The sequence below is a fragment of the Suricata suricatta genome, chromosome 9 (genome assembly GCF_006229205.1).
Source record: "Suricata suricatta isolate VVHF042 chromosome 9, meerkat_22Aug2017_6uvM2_HiC, whole genome shotgun sequence".
NCBI lineage: Eukaryota > Metazoa > Chordata > Mammalia > Carnivora > Herpestidae > Suricata > Suricata suricatta.
Window position 1 is genome coordinate 5,434,370 of NC_043708.1, and position 20,927 is coordinate 5,455,296.

Consider the following 20,927-nt stretch of genomic DNA (forward strand, 5'->3'; position numbering starts at 1 on the left):
ACATTCACCGTGGGGGCTCTGATGGCCTTGCCAAGAGAGGGAGGCAGCCTGAGGTTACATGTAATGTTTTATCATGAAAGATAGACTATAGTATGAATATGCTGGTGACCAAGAAGAGGAACAGTGGTGGGTCCATTGCAAGTCACAAGGGCAGGTCCTTGAACTTCATTCAGGTCTTGCTTTGCAACAAGGTCAAGTCTGCCTGTAATGAGTCCATCCCTATGTGCAGGGGGAGTAGTGACAGATCAGCATATCAGATTGTTAGTACTTCTAAGCAACACAAAGAGAGGTGTGTGCACATATGTGTGTTAACTCATGCATATGTAACGTATTTGTCTATGAGACATGCCTGTTAGTAATGTTTATGTGTAAGTTTAGACACACATAGAAACTTGTTTTTGCATTCTTTTATTCCAAGAGAAAAGGATAAAATCAATGCAGATTTTAAATATACTCTACTCTTTATTGATATAGTCGCATAAAATATAAGCTAAGCCTAACAAAAAATCATTAAAGTGCCTGATTCAGTGACCAGTTAATGGTCTTCCAAATCCCCACCACCTGAGAGGTAGCCTACAATCAGACCACTCTGGTGTAAGGCCCAGCTGTGCCATGCACCTGCTGTGTGACTTTGAGCAAGTCATTGGCCCTCTCTGGTTCTTGGTCACCTCACTCTGAAATGAGCTGAAAAGTCAAGTTCTAGCAGCACTACGCTTATGGTCACAGGAGCATGGGCAGTGTAATGTGGTGGGTAGGAGCTCCAACTGCCCAAACCTCTGTCTGATGCAGAGCTCCTGGGCCCTCAGTTTCAAATCTGTAAAGTAAACCTCATGGGGAAGGTGTCAGCTAGGCGCCTTGCACAGTGATGGGGGACATAGGAAGGAGTGCCAGCTGCAGTCATTAACACGTCAGGCAGACCATGAGCCACTCATTCTCATCAGCTTCCTGGGGATGGCAGTGGCCTTCTAGTTCTTTCTGTGGATTGTAAAAGGAGGGCAGGATGGCTGTGCCAGGCCAGAAAGGAGCGCAGCTGCTCTTTCCTCCCAGTGTCTTAACAGAGCTCTTGGAGTTGTGCAGGCTCTGGAAAGTTCCTGCTATCTTTTTCTGCAGCTCTCTTGCCGTCTCACCGTGACAGGTGGACATCATTATCTCTATCAGGACAGTTAAATTACCGAAGGGAAAAAATCTCACCCTGAAGCCATCAATTTTACTTTTGATCCTTCTCCTCAGGTTGAAACTTCCTTCCAAAGTCACTTAGAAAAATAAAAAGACCTTCAAATGGAGGTTTTATGCAACAGGCGATGTTCCCTATTTGAATTATTTCTTTTGAGCCTGGATAGCATTTCTGTTGCCCACCATCCAATAAAACATTAATCACAGAAATATTGAGCTTTAGAGAGCACCTTCAAATCTCCAACATGTCCACGCCAGGCACTCGGGGGAACAGATATATTATAAATCTGGAAAGACACCTAACTACAGATTCGCTGCTTCCAGTGTTCAAGCTTCGGAGGCACAGGGGCAGGGCGTCATTTCTACTTTAAGCCGCATGCGCCTCAGAGTGGGAAGAAGGCACACAGAAGGGGGACGGAGGGCCCTGCCCTGACTTTCAGTACCCCATGGGTCCTTACACAGTCCCCTCTTCCCTCCGTGAGCTGGTGTCTCACAGACTTAGATCAAGGTCCTGCTCTGCTCTCTGATGCCTGGAGGACACCAGGCACCTGTTTAACCTCCCAGAGACTGTTGGCTCCATGACAGGTCAGTATGTGTAAGGACACAGGTCTGATTCAGCCTTCCCCTGTACTTAAAGGGGAAGGCACCGGCTTCTCCCTTTGAAAGGGCGCACATTAAGGAGAGACAACTCCTGTGGCGCCCAATTGGGAGAGGCTGGCTGACTCCTTTGACCTTTCTAGGGGCGGGCCTAGTCACGCCCTACATAAGGGTCCTGGGCCCACTCTGATTGGTCAATAATCTAAATGTTGTGATTGGCTCCCACAACTGCCAGTATTGATAGGGGGGCTAGGGTTTGGAAGCGCTGTGCCTGTGTTGTCACTTCCTGTAACTCCCCTTCCCAAACTCATAAAAGCCCTACCCTGCCTTTGTTTGGGGCTCTCTCTCTCCACGTGGCCAGTGGGTTGGTGGAGTCTGTGAGCCTGAGCTTAAGCCTGTAATAAAGCCCTTTGCTTTTGCAGGTGCCTCAGTCTCCCTGGTAGTCTCCGGTCTTTTTGGGGGGAGATATTATAAACTTGGGCATAACATATGGACATTTAATGAAGTAAGGATACGGTGCATGTTAACTGTATTTTGGAACTCACTAGGTACCACTCTGCCTGATTTACACACCCCTCATGTCACACAATTGTGTTTTTTTCTTTTATTCAATGTTGTGGACATTATAGCCATTCTCATCAAGATGCAGATGTCAGACATATTTAGTAATTTGTTCGTGATCATACAGACGACAAAGGCGGACTCCACGTATCTGCAGTCCTTATCGTAATTGCGCATTGCCGCTCTCTGTATGAGGCAGATAGATAGATGCCCCATGCCTGGCACGTAGGTGTTCTAACATGCCCGTCCCATGTGGCCATTTGCAGTTAACTTCTGCCTTTCAGCTCTCCTTCCTGGGAGGAGGGTCATGCTCAGCTCACGTGGGTGAGGCGTGGAAGACGCCTGACTGTTAAACCTCCAACCAATAGCTGACGGTGATCCGGTGCCTAAATGCCCAGATCCCTCACCCCTGGTTTGGGAGTGCATCATTTCTGGGCACGTTGCTTGTTGTCACCCAGCGTCCTCAGGACCGTTAAGCCCAGATTTATTTATAGCTGCTCTGCAGTAGCAAGTATAACATCTTTCAAGGTGACTTAGCTTTACTGCCTTATTATTAATTGTTATTATTATTTGCCAGAAATAAAGAACATAACAAAACTACCCCCCTGCTCACTAGTCCTCCTCTCAGTGGGTCCTCCTGCAGGAACTTAAATGCAGCCTGGGTCCCCCGGCGCTCCGGTGGGTCTGACAGGTGGCACCAGCAGCATGATGGAAGGAGTCAGGCTCCAGCCTCGGTGTGGGCACCGCTAGCTGGGATTCTAGGCAACGTCCGCATCGACTCGCAGCCTCAGTTTATTCATAGTATGAAACTCCTCACGGGAGTATTTTTTAAATTTGGACACAACTCACAGGCAGCACCTGACACACAACGGGCAGGCCACGCACAGTAGCTATGGTGACGCTCTGCGGAAGGCCCTGGAACAGGCGCCCGGCTGGCCCGCCGAGCTGGCAAGTCGAAGGCCCGTCATGCACAGGGTGAAGAGCAGTAGAATGAACTATTGATAAGACCCTCAAAAGGGCCGTCTGAGCTTTTGTGCGGCTTCAGCTAGACGCTTCTGTTGGTCCGGCTGGCCTTTCTAGGGACTGCCTCTGATGGGCATCTCCGGCGAGGGGGGCAGGGGAGGGTGAAGGGAGGGTGAAGGGGGAAAAATAAAGAAAACCTCCGACTTTATTCTTTGAGGAAAAGCAATGAGCTGCTTTTGTCTCAAGTTTGAGAATGGCCTGTGGAGGTCAGCACATTTGTGCTTCGAAGTCAACGCTTTAGACAAAAGGCGTTTGACTTGGAGGATAAACAGATGTAAATACTGCGGCCACAGGCCTGGCTCTTCTCCACGGACAAAGGGGTGGGGGCTGAAAGTTGCATTGATTGGGACAAATGCCCCACCTTCTTCTGTAATCTTTTAGCGCCCCCCCCCCCCAGCTGCCTCTATTAAGTGTGATAGACTCGCAAAGGCAATTTCGGAACCAGATCTGGCATGGTGGGAAGGGGGGGTTTTGCAGCCTTGAACATGAGTGGGTGCACCTGCCCCAGCATTTGGGAGCCTGCTGGGTCTGAAACTTTTCTTCCAAGAAGTGGCAACAAAGAAGAGACAACCCCTACCAGCTCAACATGAAGATTCCATTGGACGGGCCTCCGCGGGTACCCAGGTTGTTACTTACTATTACTCTTACTGAGTTTCGAGGCAGGGCACGGGCTGTGTGACCTGCATCCAGAGAAATTAGACTCTCAGGGTGTCCCAGTGTGCCTGGGCGGGGAGGTGTGGACAGAGACGCCGACCTAAATGACCCCTGTCTTTGGCTGTGTGTCGGGCACAGAGAGCGTAGGTATCGGATGTTCGATGTCGGGGTTCGGATGGCATCCGCTGATGTCTCAGAAATTGGGGCTATGTTTTCCTAACGCTGTCGTCTGCGCGCATGTCAGAGACCTACGGTTAGCCGCTTGCACGCAGGAGTCTTGGGTTTGGGAAAATCCCAGTGTTCGTGGGGTGCTTCTGTGCTCCCAGAAAGTTAACCTGAGCATTACACAGGACATTAAATCCTCACGACAGGCTGTGAAGACCTACCTTTTGGACACAGTGAAGCAGTGGTGTAGCTAGGGTTTTGGGCTCAGCCCTGCGTGGTTTCCAAGCCCTTTTGAACCTCGCTGAGCAATTCCTTTAAAATGTAAGATAAATTACATTATTCCTTGCTTGTAATTCTCCTGTGCACCTGACCTTGGAGCACAGCCATCACTGGGGTGATGTCTGAGGCCTTGACGTTCAAGTCCCTCTGCTTGCTCTCTGAGAAAAGCCAAGACCCTCTGCACTGGCCCCTACTCCCTCTGCTGTCGGTCCATGGCCGCAGCCCCTTGTTCTCCATGCAGGCCAGGCGCAGCCTTACCACAGGGCCTTTGCACCCGCTGTTGCCCTGTACTGCGGTGCCTGACCCACTGGCCCATGGCTCTCACCCTTCCTTATTTCAAGGGCCCAGTGTTAGTTCCATAAATGCCTGCTGAGCTGGGCCTACCTGCAACAGAAATTCCTGAATCTCCCTAAAACTGCTCGACTTTTCTTCATTGCATTCTCTACTAACTGGCTTCAGGTACAATGCTTTGATTTTGCTGATTGCATGTCCTCTTCTCTCTGTGAAGGCGAAGCCTTTCTCCACCTCACGTGCCAGAGGGCACCCCCAGTCAAACCCAGCCCGCACACAGTAGGCCCCTCAGAAATGCTGGTTGAATGAATGAATAACTTACCGAGAACGCCTCTTCTTCTACACCTGTCATGTCACGAGGGCTCCACTGGGCGTGACGTGTGGTCGGCTCACTGTCCTAACAGACGCACTGTCTTCGGCCCTGCCATTAAATATGTGCGTCCCAAAACAGTACTTCTATAGAGGCTCGGGAATTGCTTTTTGTGCCTGAGTTCAAATCCTGCTTTGATCACTGGGAGCTAAGCCTGTCATTGCAAGAGCTCACAACCTTTTGGAGGTTCCTGCATGAAGCAGGGACAGCATGAGCACCTGGTGCACGCCACCGAGCTGGTGAGACGGCCCCCATGGGGTGATGGTGAGCGTGCACTGGGGATTACAGGCTGGGCCAAACATGCGAGGGACTGTGGGGACAAACGTCCACTGTGCAGATGCAGTAGGAGGAGCAGGGAGCCCTGTGGAGGAGGGAGGGGTGTGGCGTGGCTGGGGGGCCGCAGGATATGTGACAGATGCCTCCAGGAGCCTCACTGTCCCTGTGGTGATGGAGGATCCAGGTACAGCAGTGCATGCGTGAGGCCATGTGCTGCTTCCCAGGGACACCTGGTGGACCCAGAGCTACCTCTGGCGGGGTGCGCAGGAGTTTGCCAGCAGACAGGGGTGGCGTTCCAAGGCGAGGCATGGCCTGAAATGTCACATGGGGGGAGCGTGCCTCCCCGCCTCCCTTTTCCCCTCCAGCTTCCCTCCCTGGCTTCTTCAACAAATGGAATTGGGGGCACTGGGTCCCAGGCCCTGTGCTGGGCAGTAGGGAATGTCATCAGAGAGGCAGTAAGGAACACAGAGGAGCACTCATGTCCTCAAGGGGTTTGGAAGCCATGGATGTCAGCATCAGAGGTAGGACTTAATTACTAATTGGCTGGGCAAACCTCTATGGGCCACAATAGGAACTCGGACCACAGGTAGGTGTGGGGATGTGTGTGCTACAGGCTGATGGAGATTGATGTTTTATTATCTTTCACATGAGCCTTCAAGGAAAATCTTTTAATGGCATCTGAGAGTCAAGACAGGTGGAAGCTAAGAGCCGGCAACATGCCTGGGACAGAACACGTAAGGGGTGTGTCTGTGAGAGAATGGCTTCTTGTGTGTCCCCAGCCCGGCAGTGGATACAGATCGAGCCCTAGGAGGCTCCAGACACAACATCCGGCACTTTCCCTGCATGGTACAGCTCCTGTCCCCGGCAGAGGAGACACTGTCACTGAGTTACTAGCTGGGGAAGCTGACACTCAGGTGGCTTGACTCTCCGCATCCCATTACTGTGAAACGGCACTGCTTAAAACACATCCCACATTTGGGGACAGTGGGTAGGTCCGTCCGTTAAGCATCCAGCTCTTGATTTTGGCTCAGGTCATGGTCTTGTGGTTTGTGGGTTTGAGCGCCAAGTCCAATTCTGTGCTGGCAGTGCGGAGCCTATTTGGGATTCTCCCTACCCCTCTGCCCCTTCTCTATCTCATTCTCTCTCTCTCTTTCACTCACTCAAAATAAATAAATCAACTTTAAAAAACACCCCATATTTGACTCTGAACTTCTGTGTCTCTGGACCTCATCAAATGCAATGGTCATCTCCTCTGTGGGTTGAAAACCTTCCTGTCCAGCAAGGGCTGGGTCCCCTTCATCACATGAGTCTCCTTTTATGTGTTAGTGGAAACAGAAACAGCAGAAAACCTTTTTTGATGTGTTCCCATGGTGGCCGGATTCCTGGGAGAATGCTAGATACCCATCCTCAGGCCTGAGTCGGGGTTGTCTGGCCAGGAGCAGATGGGGGATGCTCGCTGGGCGGTGTGAGCACTCAGACACTCGTCCGTCAGACAGGACATGCTGCCTCCCGTGCTGAGCTGGCCCTGAGGCATCCTTGCTGTTGTGGGGTCTGGACACGTCTCACTCTTCGCTTCATTCTAGGAGCAAGCCCTATTGGAGGATTTATGTATGACCAAACCAGCATCCCTGTCTTAGAGGGTGAAAAAAATCGTATTTAAAACAGAAGACTCTGATGAATGTGCTTATTACCCATTCTTCCGTGTAACTAGAAACGATCCTCAGCCTGATTCTTTTCTGCCAGACTCTGTCTTGGGTTCTGGGGTGACAGCCGTAAACAGGACCCCAGAGGTGACTCTGAGAAGCGTGGGGTTGAGTGTGCAGCTCAGACACAGATGCAGACAATGTCAGTGCAGTGTGGGAAGCATCAGGATGGAATCCAGGTGCACTGCAAGGAGGATGGGACTCAACTCAACACCAAGAGGGGGTAAGACACTGAAGGCTTCCCAAGGATGTGGGGTTCTCCTGGAGGAGGAAGGGAGGAAGAGGAGCAGGGTGAGCAAGGATCATGACCTGTACTCCAAGGCTGGCATCAATGTCCTTAGCGCTGACCGGAGCATGGAAGGCAGGGATATGACTTGAGACACAGGCCCATGAACAGTGACCTAGGTCTCTGTCTTGTGTCTGTTGCTAAGGAGCCAGGTGACCCCAGCAAGGTATGGACCATGAAGGGCTATGTGAGCCCATTCCTGCCGTCCTGCCAGGGCAGGATTCTGGGGCCGTGATGCTATGAACAGCTGGGTGCCAGGTGGCCCAGGGCTCTGGCCTTCGAGTTCTTGGCTAAATTCAGAACAGCTGAGCATCCCTGGCCCTTACCTCTTGGCCTGTTGTCCACACAGGCTTCCCTTTGGCAGGAAAATCAACTTTAATTCTTGGGAGCTCCAGGGATTTGGGGCAGGCCACAAAGCCTTCCCCTTCCTCGCCTCCCATTCATTAATTATTGTCGCCAGAAACTTCTATTTATCAGGCCCTGAGCACAGGTTTTGGGGAGAGATAGACCCATGCAGAATGTGAGTGATCTGATACGGCCGGACTCTTAGAAGAGTTACCAGACCACGGATGCCCGTTAATTAGGAATTCCGGCCCTGCCATTCAAAGATGGTTGATAAACAGCTCTAAGCATCATTATCTCCTCAACCAACTGAGCAGTTGGCTGCCTCCCCACTGAGCCAACCCCCCTGGGGAGGAAGAGGGGCTTCCCTGCATCGTGAGTGGCCTGTGATGGTCTGAGGCAAAGCTCTGCAAGTGAGTTCCAGGCCAGCCTGGATGGAGTGTGGGCTTCTCGGATTGCAAACCCTTTTCCTGTCTCCTGTAACTTACCCACGGTCTCGCTTTCTTCATCTGTGGAATGGGGCCGATGTTACTGATGCCGGAATGAGGCCCTGGGATGAGAGAGAGTGGCCAGTCATGGAGTCGTATGCAAAGGGGGGATATTTCGGCATTGCTGAAGGGGACGTCAGAGGGTCCTTCCCTTGTTCTGTCCTTCTTCTTGGGATCAGTGTGCCCCTCAATCGGCTGGGGCTCCAAGGAAGGTCACGGACAAAAACCTCAGTCTTGTCTCTTGACAGAGATCCATTCTGTAGTGGTCTCCCTAGCAGGAGGCACCTGCCCGGGAAATTGGGATTTTGTGGCTCAAAAGCCAATATGCACTGGATTAAAAACATACAGGGGCGCCTGGGGGGCTCAGTCTGTTGAGCGTCCGGCTTCGGCTCAGGTCATGATCTCACAGTTTGAGAGTTGGAGCCCCACATCGGGCTCTGTGCTGACAGCTCAGAGCCCGGAGCTGCTTCTGATTCTGTGTCTCCCTCTCTCTGTCTGTCCTCCACTCACTCTCTCTCTCTCAAAAATAAATGAATGTTAAAAAAAAATTCTTAAATCCATCTGCCCATCCAAACCAGAAACAGAGTCAGGCTATGTAGTCTGCAATCTCTTTTTCACAGATGGGTACAGAGCAAAGGAAACTGAGGCGAGAAATACCGACGGAGGGAGAAACTGAGGGTGGGGCGGTCAGAGGCTTCTGGGAGCCACACCAGTGGCTTCAGACCTGAGAGAGGAGAATGAATCCCTAAGACTCTGGCTAAGCAGAAAGTGCAAATGTTTTTTTCTCTCTCCGTCTTTCCAGAAACATCCCAAAGTTCGAATGCTGGCTGCATTCGACAATGTGACAAAAATGGTGCTGGATGTTTATTGTTTTTGTGAATTTAGGTTTTCTTTCTGTTGTTGCTGTTCTGTTCTGTATTGTCCGGAGCACGGGTGAACGGCTGTGGTTTTCTCCATCTGGCAGGGATGGCGTCGTGAGGCAGGGCCCCTCGCTTTGATCCTGGGACCAGACGCTTTCGGCCAAGGCTTAGCCGGAAGGTGCTGGCCGGTCCCTCTAGGGGACATCCCCTCCTGCTCACAGTGAGACTGGACACTGCTGTTCTAAAGCCTTTCTTCCCAGGTGCTGAGCGAGGGGCCATGCTGGGGAGAGCTCACGAGGCATCGCCGCCACCCCGGTAGCGAGCATTAATATGATGGCCATTTCACAGTACAGGAAACCCCAGGGTCAGAGATAGATGCTTTCCCAGTGTCCTCGAACTAGTGGGCCATGGGGCCAGATTCAAAGCCGGTCTGATGGTCTCCATGAGGTCAGTGACCTCGAGACTGGGGCTTCTATACTCATGACCTGGTGCTTTTTGGAGGTGCTGTGTCAAGTGAGAGCGTGTGGCCCTCCCTCCGTATTTCTGGCATCTCTTTCCCTCAACACTCAGGCTCCCAGACTGCCCGTCACTTACCCGACAATTCAGTCCCTGCTGTCTGAGCAAGCTGGTCTCCCTCCAGACCTCCAGGACCTGTCCAGGCTTCTCTCTTCTACTTAGCAGACCCCAATCTCCCTGTGTTCCAGAGTCTTCAGCCACTCTGGAGTCCAGATCTGGGGCACCCACACCCCATCCAGGCTCTGAGTAATCTCTCCACTCACAGACTCACTATACCATTTCTCCTGTGGCTCCAGGAAAATTATTTTCTTATTTTATAAATTCTTTTATTTTTTAAGTTTATTTATTTATTTTGACCGTGGAGGGGCAGAGAGAAAGAGGGAAAGAGAGAAGCCCAGGCAGGTTGTGCACTGTCAGTGCAGAGCCTGAGACAGGGCTCGAACTCAGGAACTGCAAGATCATGACTTGAGCTGAAATCAAAAGTTGGACGCTTAACCGTCTGAGTCATGCAGACGCCCTATTTTTTATTTTAAATTCCAGAAATGAGATTCCCCAAGCATATTGCAGTATTGTCCTTCTCTCCTGACCTTCTATTCATATGGTAAACTCCTTGATCGAGAGAATTAGCTCCAGAACTCTGCCCTCCCAAGGACCCACTGCGTTTCCTTAGGCCTCTACTTTTTGCACACTCCCAGCCGGGAATGCCACCGTACTCTCCCAGACCCCTTGTCCTGCCCCTCCAAACCCCATGCCCAGCCAACCCAACCTGCTCACCTTGGGGACCCTTTCTGTAAAGAGTGCCACCTGTTCCCTGGAATGGGAAAGGTGCGTTCTGCGTCCCGAAGGGCTCCTTTGCTGTTTCAACACGTTCTTGTCATCACACATCACAGCGGTTGTGGGCTGCTGTTTGGCTTCCTGGCACATAGTAGGCCCTCAGGATGTCTTTGCTGAGTGAACAGATGGCAGCTAGAAATGCTTAGAACATGTTTGCTGAACTACAGAATACTAAATACTTTGTGCATATACTCTGGTGAGGTAGGAAGCCCCGGGACTTATCATCTCTGTTTAACAAAGGAAAAGAAAACTCTGAGATCCAGAGAAGTTAAGCAGCTCACTCAGGGCCAAAGTGCTAGACGACTGGAGACTCTGATGTGCAGAGGCGATGGAGTGGCCGTGGGCTCCAGGCTGAAGCTTCCGCATCCTCAGCACTCCCCAGGGCTCCCTTGGGGCCTCTTCTCCACAGCCCCTTGGTGGGGACATGGATTTCAAGCTAATGTGTGGCCAGGACAATGACTGGCCTCTCTGAACCTTCCCTGTCCCTGCTTGGTCTCCCCGCCCCCGGGCGCCCCACGGGAATGCACACCCAGGCTGGAGCAGGGAGAGGGCAGGATTCTGTTCTCACCCACTGTTTTCCAGGGAATTCTTGATGCTCAGGCCAGATGGGAGAGCCTCCCTACAGACAGGCTCGACTCACAAGGCCACACGAGGCGTTTCAGACAGATGTCAGCCCCCACCGGCCGCCCAGGGCCACCCTGCCGGGGCCCCGTCATCTGGCCCAGCTGTGTGGGGGCTTGAGGATGAATCCACAGGAATGTCCCTTCAGCTCTGGAGGGCTGCGGTGACATCATTGGCATCTGGAGAAGTGATTTTATTGCACATCCTGTTATATATGTCTTTGATTAATAAACACTGGGCAATAAAATTAATTATGTCATCACAAAGGCAGATCTGGTGGCAAAATATTTTGAAAATGTGAAGTTCAGTCAGGTCAGACGTGATCTGAGCGGTAGCCCTCTGTGGAAATGACGCCAAGAGCCAGCAGAAAACATTTTTGTCCAAGGTAATGCCCAAACTCAAATTTCCTGACCCTCCGAGGGTCCTACCCTTTTACACTCCACCACCTGGAAGATGTTCTAGGTAGATAGTAAGATTTTTTTTTCCCTGATGTCTTGTTTGGGATGGGCTTGGTCATGGCACGTGGGTGAGATGGTGCATATGTGCATGCGTATTTGCAGAAGGCCACAGAAAGTAGGCAAAAAGCTTTCTAGTTATAATAAAGACCTTGCAGTAATTTCCCAGGAATGTGGTAACAAAATACCACAGTTTAAGTGGCTTAAACAATAAGAATTTATTGTTTCAGAGATCTGGGGTCTGGAAATCCAAGATCCAGGTATCGGGATATTTTCTGCCTTGTGAGGGCTGGGAAGGAGAGTCCCTAGCTCAATGACCTGCTGCCATTCCTTGTTGTTTGTTGGCTTATAGAAGGATCACCTTAAATTCGACCTCTGTCTTCACACAATATTCCTATTATGCTCCTGCCTGCGTCCATTTTTCCTCTTTTCCTGAGGATATCTGTCATAATGGATTAGGACTCACCTTAATAACTTTATCACAATCAACTACATTTGTAACAACTCTGTTTCCAAAGAAGACCACATTGGGAGGTGCTAGGGGTTGAGTCTTCAGTATACAAATTTTGAGAGGATTCACAAACCCATAACAGATACCTTTAAAAGGATATGATATGACATAATAAAAAGAGTATTGTGGAAGATACGTTTGAGATCTTTCCCCTGTAACAGGTCAATCCGTCGCTGAAAATGAGTATCTTCACCTTTAAAATGAGTTTATGTGAGGGGACAAACATGTTTTGGTTGGTCCAACAACATGGCAAACTGAGGACCAGAGGAATAAGAAAATCAAAGTTTTTGTAAGAGACAAATCTAAAAATAAAATGATGAAGAATCTTTTAGGGGCGCCTGAAGGGCTTGGCTGAGTGTCAGACTTCCGCTCAGGTCATGATCTTGTGATTTGTGGGTTTGAGCCCCTCATAGGGCTCACTGCTTTGGATCCTCTGTGCCCTCCTCTCTCTCTGCCCCTCCCCTGCTCGTCCTCTCTCTCTCAAAAATTAAAACAAAATTTAAAAATGATGCAGACTATTTGAGAGTGAAAGAATGGAAAAAGAATATGTCTGACAAATGCTAATAAAGATATAAATGATACTCCAAATTTATATCAGAAAAATAAATATCAAGTCAAAATTGTCATCCAGGATTTGGAAGGTTGTTACTTATGATAAGAAGAATGCTTCATCAGAATACATAATAATCATGAATCTTAATGCAACTAGCAGTGTAACTACAATCTGTATAGAAGCAAAAGTTTACAGAGTGCTAAAGCAAATCCATAATATTTTAATGGCTTTTATGGGAAACTGTTTAAAAAAGGAAAATTAAAACTTAGTAAGAATATAAGAAACTTGAACAACATACTGAAAAGCTTAAGCTATGCATAAAATCCTAAAAAAATTCAGAATAAACATCCTTTAAGAATATCAATGTGTTTTTTTTCTTTTTCAAACATTGACCAAGAAATAGAAGTTTCCACCAATAACTATATATATATATCTCAAATAGACTATTGTTTCTAAACACATATGAGAAAATCAGAGATCAATGAAATAATGATATTTCTTTAAAAACTTTTTAAATGTTTATTTTTGAGAGAGAGACAGAGCATGAGAAAAAGAGGGGAAAAGAGAGAGGGACACACAGAATCCAGAGCAGGCTTCAGGCTCTGAGCTGTCAGCACAGAGCCTGACGCGGGGCTTGAACCCAGGAACTGTGAGATCATGACCTGAGCCGAAGTTGGAAGCTTAACTGACTGAGCCACCAGGCCCCCATGATATTTCCTAAGCTGAGCACCCATGTATTTCGACACTAAAAAAGAAGACAACTCAATAATTCATGGAACAAATAAGAAAGCATAATGTAAGCAACAAATTATTTAAAATTAAATAATAGCAATGTCATTAACTATTAAATTTTTTAAGTAAAATTAAAGTGTCAGGTGGGAATGTACACATTAAAAAAATACAAAGATTTAAAAACTGGTTAAGCAAGACTCAACAAATTAGATAAAGAGCAATAGAAAAAACCCCAAAGAAAATAGAAGCAAATATATAACAAAGATAAGAGCAAATGTCAGAAAAAGTCAAAAGAATCAAAACTAAGCTAGTTCTTTTTTTTAAAATTTTTATTTTGTTTTAGAGAGAAAAGGTGTGAGCAGGGGAGAGGGACAGACAGAGAGAGAGAATCTGAAGCAGGCTCCATGCTCAGTGTGGAATCCAGCTTGGGGCTCAATCTCACAACCTTGGGATCATGACCTGAGCTGAAATCAAGAGTCTGTTGCTACACTGACTGAGTCATCCAGAGGCTCCAAATCTAGTTCTTTAAAAACCTACTGAAACAGAAAAATCTCTGGTAAGATTAATTAAGGGAAAATGGAGAGAATCACAATAAAAATATGAGGAACAAAAAAGATTCCTATCTGACACAGACGTTTTGTGAATTACTTTGTTGTGTAAATGTGACAATTTATATGCAATGGGTAATTATTGAAATAATGTGAATGATTAGTATTGAAGTGAGGGAAAAATATTTGGATAAACATTATTACAAAGTAAACTTTCTGATATGTAGATCACAATGATATATCTCTTCTAGAAAGACTCTTGGTCTAGATTGTTTTATGAATGAATTTTACCAAGTTATCAGGGAACAAATAAGCTATGTCTTTATTATTTTTTAAAAATTATTTTCACAGAGATACAGCGTGAGCAGGGGAGGGTCAGAAAGACAGGGAGACACAGAATCTGAAGACAGGCTCCAGGCTCTGAGCTGTCAGCACAGAGCCTGACGTGGGGCTGGAACCCACAAACCAGGAGATCATGACCTGAGCCAAAGTCAGATGCTCAACCGAGGCTCCCCTAAGCTATGTCTTAACAAATATTTATAGTAAAGGAAAAGAAAGAATGTTACATAATTTATTGAGTAATGCTGGTGTTAGCTTGATTTTCAAACTAGAAAACAGAGAAGGAAGAGAGAAAAAAATTATAGATTACTCTTACTGAGAGAGAGGTAAAAAAATCATGAGTAAAATATTAGTAAAACAGATTGATTTGTTTTTAAAAATAATACATATTTGATTTACCACAAAAGTTCAAGATTTGTTTAACATAAAGCAGATAAAAATAGAGCATGGCATCCACAAATTAAAAGAATGTATATATATAATCATATATATCATCTATATCTATTTCCATATCCATCTCTCTCTCTCTATCTAATTATCTCAACAGATACAGAAAAACAATTTGATAAAGTTCAGCACAATTTTATCATAAACACTTTTGATAAACCAATAGGAAAAACTAAAAAAGAAGAGTGTCTATTATCAATACAGACCATAAAAAGGTCTGAATAAATTTGACGATTCCACGAATGCAATAAAATGATATAAGTATGTAACTATACCAAAATTGAAGTAAAAATCAATAATGGAAAATAGAAAACCCTAAAATACGAGGAAGTTAAACAACCTACTTCTAAATAATCAAAGAAGAAATTGCATGGAAAACTAGAAAGTACCATGAACGGAATGCAAATGAAAATACAATATATAAAAGTGTGTGGGATGCAGCCGAAAGGGTTCTTACAAGAACATGTTTAGGATTCAATGCTTGTGACAGGAAAGAGAGTCAAATTTTCCAAAAAAGAAATTTAAAACAGAAAAAGAGCAAAGTAAACCTAGAAAACTGAAAGAAACTATTAACAAATGACGTAGAACACAGAAAAACCATAGGAAAAAAATCAGTGATATCTGGTTCTTTGAAAGATTAATTATAGCAATTGATCTCTATACAAGCTGATGAAGATAAAACAGAGAAAAGACACAAGTTACCCTTAACGGAAATGAAAGAGGTGACATCCCAAATGATAGTCAAAATAGTAAAAGGCGATAAAGAAATATCATAAACAACTTTTTGGCAAAGTAAGCAGCAACTTAGGTAAAGTGGAGAGATATAGACAGCAAGTATTAAACTAACTCAAGAAAATAACATGACAACTCCTATATCTATTGCATAAACCAAACATTTAATTTAAAACTTTCATGTGTGTGTATGTGTGTGACTGGGTGCCTGGGTGGCTCAGTGGGTTAAGTGCCAACTTCAGCTCAGGTCATGATCTTGAAGTTTGTGGGTTTGAGCCCCACGTTGGGCTCTGTGCTTACAGTTCAGAGTCTGAAGCCTGCTTCAGATTCTGTGTCTTCCTACCTCGCTGCCCCTACCCTGCTTGTGTTCTCTCTCTCTCTGTCTCTCTCAAAAATAAAATAAACATTAAAACAAACAAAAACTCTTTACAAAAATAAAAATGGAAGGAACTTTCTCAACCTGATAAAGGGACTCTAGCAAAAACCTAGAGCTCACATTGTATTTAATGGCATTCAGTCTCTTGCACAGATGTCCACGCACACCATTTGCATTTTATATGGCAGTGGAGGTCCTTGCTTGTGCAATCGGGCAAGAAAAAAAGACATAAAAGGCATCCAAATTTGAGAGGAAGAAGTGAAACTATATTTATTCACAGAAACATAATTGTCTATGTAGACAATTCTAAGAAAGATATAAAAGACATTCTATAACTCATAAGTGAGTTTAACAAAGCCCTAAGATATAGTCTGAATACAAAACATGAATGTATTTCTTATACTAGCAATGGACAAGTAGAAATTGAAATGTAAATAATACCACACAAGGGCAAAGGGAGCAGATAATTGCAAGAGCAATCCACCCACACTTACATAACTGTGCTGAAATGAGTTTAAAAGAAAACCCAATAAATTCATGGATTAAATATGTTATATATTGGAAGATTCAGTATCACCTAGTTTAATATCCTTATATTCAACTACAAATTTAAAAATTCCAATCAAAATCGCAGTGGGGTGTTTTGTTTTTAATTGGCAAGCTGATTCTAAAATTCATATGGAAATTCGAAATACTTAAAAATCAGTTTTTTGGGGGGGAATTGCAGTACCTGAATTCAAGCTTATAATAAAGCTCTGGTAATCAAGCCATTGTGTTATTGGTGTAAAGACAGACATAATAGATCAATGGAAAAGAGTGGAAAGTGGAAAAATACATCCTCAGTATATGGTCAATTGAATTTCAACAAAGCTGCCAAAGTAATTCAAAAGAGAAAGAATAGTCTTTGCAACAAATGGTGCTTGAATAATTGGACATCCAGATGGAAAACAATGAAGCCCAACCCTTACCTTACACTATATAAACAATGAATTACAAATGAATCACACCCCTAAATATAATAGCAGTGAAACTATAAAACGTCTAGATAAAACTGCAGAAAAAAATATTTGTGACCTTGAACGAAGCAAAGATTTCTTAGATAGGACACAAAAACCATGAATCATAAAAAGAAAAAAAGAAGGCAAACTTCATAAAAATTTTAAAAATTGCTTTTCACAAGACAGTTAAGGAAATGACAAGGCAAGCCATGGACTGGGAGAAAATATGCACATTTGTGTGACAAAGAGCTTGGATTCAGGATATATAAAGAACTTCTCCAACTTCATAATAAAAAGAAAAATGACCTTATTTTAGAAATTCAGGGTATAAGAGTTGTACAAGCATTTCACCAAGGAACATACAGTGATGGCAAGTAAATACATTGAAAAGCACTCTAAATCATTTGCCTTTACAGGAAAAAAAAATGGAAACTTCAAATAAAAAAAGAAGTTTCCACTCACTAGTATGGCTAGATCCCCAGTGACTCACACCATCAAGTGTTGGTGGAGACGCGGAGCATCTGCAACTCCCATTCAGGGCTCGTTAGCCGTGCAAAATGCCTCCAGGTGAAAAACACTCTGGTGGGTTCTTACAGAGTTGTATAAATATTTACCCTGTGACCATCAATCCCTCTCCTAAATTACCCCAGATGAATACCCGCCCCCCACGTACAAAGATTTGGATTTGAATACTCATGCTGTCTTTATTTATAATTGCAAAATGCTGGAAACAACCCAAATATACATTAGCTGGTGCATGGATAAACAACTTGTGGTATGTTCACACGGAATATTACTCAGCAATGAAAAGGAACATACTGCTGATATATATCATTGCTTAATGCATCTCAAAAGCATATGTAAATGGAGAAATCCATACCCCAAAGGCTACACACTGTATGATTCCATTTACATGAAATTAAAAAAAAAGAATTATATATGGACAGAGTCCAAACAGGCATGAGGGAACTGTCTGGGGTGATGGGAATATTCTATTCCATGATTGTGACTAGTTACATTTGCCCAAACTTGTTATAGGCTAAAACTGGTAAGTTTGATTTGATGTGAATTATAACTCAGTGAAGTTGATTTAAAAAATAAAAGGCATAAACACTGTTGAAGGACAAGTGAAAGGTTGGGATAATATACTATCAACATACTTACCTATCCAGGATTAGTACATTTAAATCAGAATATGCAGGGGAGTCTGGGTGGCTCAGTTGGTTAAGCATCCAACTCTTGATTTTGACTCAGGTCATGATCTCTTGGTTGTGGAATTGAGCCCCACATAGGGCTTCATGTTGGGCATGGAGTTTGTTTGGAGTTCTCTCCCTCTTTCTCTGTCACTCCCCCCACCCACATGCACTCTCTTACTCTCAAAATAACTAAATAAACATAAAACATAAATCAGAATATGCAGTCTTTCTCTGCAATGTAGTAAGAAAGAGACAGAAAAGCAGAAGAAAAGGCAGAGATATGAACAAGTCATAGAAGAGGAAACCCTTGTGGGTAGTAAACACATTTCTCATTATGGATCAGGGAAATGTAAATTAAAACAACTTTAGATATCACTTCTAAAATTAAGGCAATGGCAATACCAAGACCCAATGCCCTCTTTCAGTATAAAAAAAAAAATGTTACCCAAGGCTGCAGATGAGAAGTAAATAGTCCTTCTTCTGGCTTCCTGGCAGGTATAACACTGATAAGATCTGAGTTTGAACAATCACATGTTCCACCAAAGTTCTGCTGGGGACTTTGAGTCTGAGCAAGTGTCACCAGTTATGCAGATATGCATCACAAGCAGATGTAGATATAACATAGCTTGTTTGTTATCTCTCTTGCCTCCAGAGTGTAAGCCCCGTGAGAACAAATACTTAGTCTTATTCAGTGCTCTGTTCTCAGGGTGTAGAAATGACAGAATACCAGAATACCAGAATGAAGGAGGGAGCGGTGGCATCGAGCCCTAGGGAGCACCAGGGATGAAGGCAGAGCAGCTCAGCATCCCCTGTCCAGGGTCCTGTGCCAGCAGGGGTGGCCAGGCTGGCAGTGGTGTAGTGTGAGGCAGCGGTGTCAGCAGAAGGCATGCCCAGGGTGACTCTACTTTAGCAACTCCAGCCTGAGTGACATGTGTAGCGTGGTGGGGTCAGCGCTGATGCCATCCTGGTGACAGGCACAGTCCAGAGGTGCCAGCAAGGTAACTGGCCACACTTCCTTTGGTAAGATTGCGACAGTCATGTCAGCTACCTGATCTCTCCCCCGGCGGCCCTATTTCTTCAGACTTTTTGTTTCATCTGTCAGTCTCTCAACATCCTTCTCCTTAAATCCTCCTCTGGTTAATTTAAGCAGAGTCACTTGCTGTTGTTTGCAACCAAGACCCTTGATGATTATAGATGCACAGCTGTTAAAATGAATGAACTGGATCTGTGTGTATCAACATAGGTAAAATCTTACAAATAATTTTGGGAGACTAACAGAATGTTACAGAAGGACATACACTGTATGATACCATTTATGTGACTTTTAAATACACACCAAATAATACAGTTCACGGCTTATCAATAAAAAGATGTGCAGTACAAGTGTTGATGGGAAGGACGCACAACTCCAAAATGCTCTAAGGCCGCTAAGGAAAAAGAGGGGAATGAAGACATTTCAAAGAGGAGCTCAATATTTGAAGAAGTCAAAAGTAGACGTGGCAGTGTATGGGTTCATTTGTTATATTGGGGTAAAACCTGGCATTTGTGAGCCTAATGTCTTTACATTATGTATACTTTATAATTATTAAAGGACCACACACACTTTTTCTCCCTGCCTGCACTGTCTCCTCTCTCCCCACAGTGAACCCAGGTCATCACCCCAGGACCCAAGGATTTCCAAGAAATGAGTTTCAAATTACTGCCCTGGGTTAAGCATTCTCCCCCATGTTGGAAAATGTGACCATCGTAGTTCAGCCACTGCTCCTGTTTTCATCAAAATAACCCAGTGTTTCATAAAAATGTTAAATGGTGTGTAGTGTTCAGAAGCGTACCCCCCAAAATGGGATTAAGGACATGATAAAATAGAATTGAATCTTTAATCTATAGTTTAAAAGTTGTTTCACTGAAGCAATATGAAGAGGTCTTTATAAATGTTAATAAATGATAGAATACAATGGATCTTTAATTTACTGTTTAACTTGTTGCTTCATTCTTGAAATAAAAAAAGACAGCCTTTGGATCTTATCACTTTTTAATGATTCCTTAGCAGAGACTACCTGGCAGTTAAGGTGTGTGTGTGTGTGTGTGTGTGTGTGTGTGTGTGTGTGTGTGTAGAGAGAGAGAGAGAGAGAAAGAGAGACCCATTGTCACTGTGAATATATAAAAATCTTCTCGTCCTAACAAGAACATTAATGCTACAAAATGCATCCTGATGCTTCTCTAAAAGTCTGAAGGTAGTGGTAGGATTAGTAGACACAAAGCTCTGTGTAGTCTGCATCCTTGTACTTTCAAAACATTGAACACTCTACTTCCTCCCCTTTTAAAATTCAAAGAGCTTTCAATGAGATAAGGAGGCCAGGAATTATGCCCATGTTGTAAATGGAAGGATGGATACTCAGAGAGAAGTGCCCATCAGTGGTCTCCTCCCACTGTTTTAGGGATGACAAAGGACTAAGTTTCAGTTCCCTTGGCTGTTTTTTTTTTTTTTTTGAACTATTGTTCACTTAATTATATTGACTTAGCCGGGACCCCAGCCCCATGACCTATAGAGATTATTAAGATGTTGTATATGAAGGACTTTATGTGAGACATTGGAAAGCCAAAGACAAAAAATACTATTCCTATGCTCAGAGCATAATGGATAAGACAAACCCATACATGAGTTCAACTGAAATTTGAAAAGCTGGTGTGTGATATAAACACAATGAGTTAAGGGTAATTCACCCAGGCTGAAAGGGCAGAAAAAATTAGAATGGAAAAGGACCATGACCTAATGTCAGAGAATAAATGCGTGTTAACCAGCATGAGAAGAGAACACAGGGCATTAAAAACAGAGGAAGCAACATTAAGTATGAAATTGTATACTGTGTACTAACACGGACACCCTTCATTATTAGAAGAAAAAAGGCAGAGGGAAGATAGAAAGAATTTTGTGTTTGGTTGTGACCAAAATTCTGAAGGAACATAACTTCAGAGTCCCTTTCCTAAGAACACTCTGGAG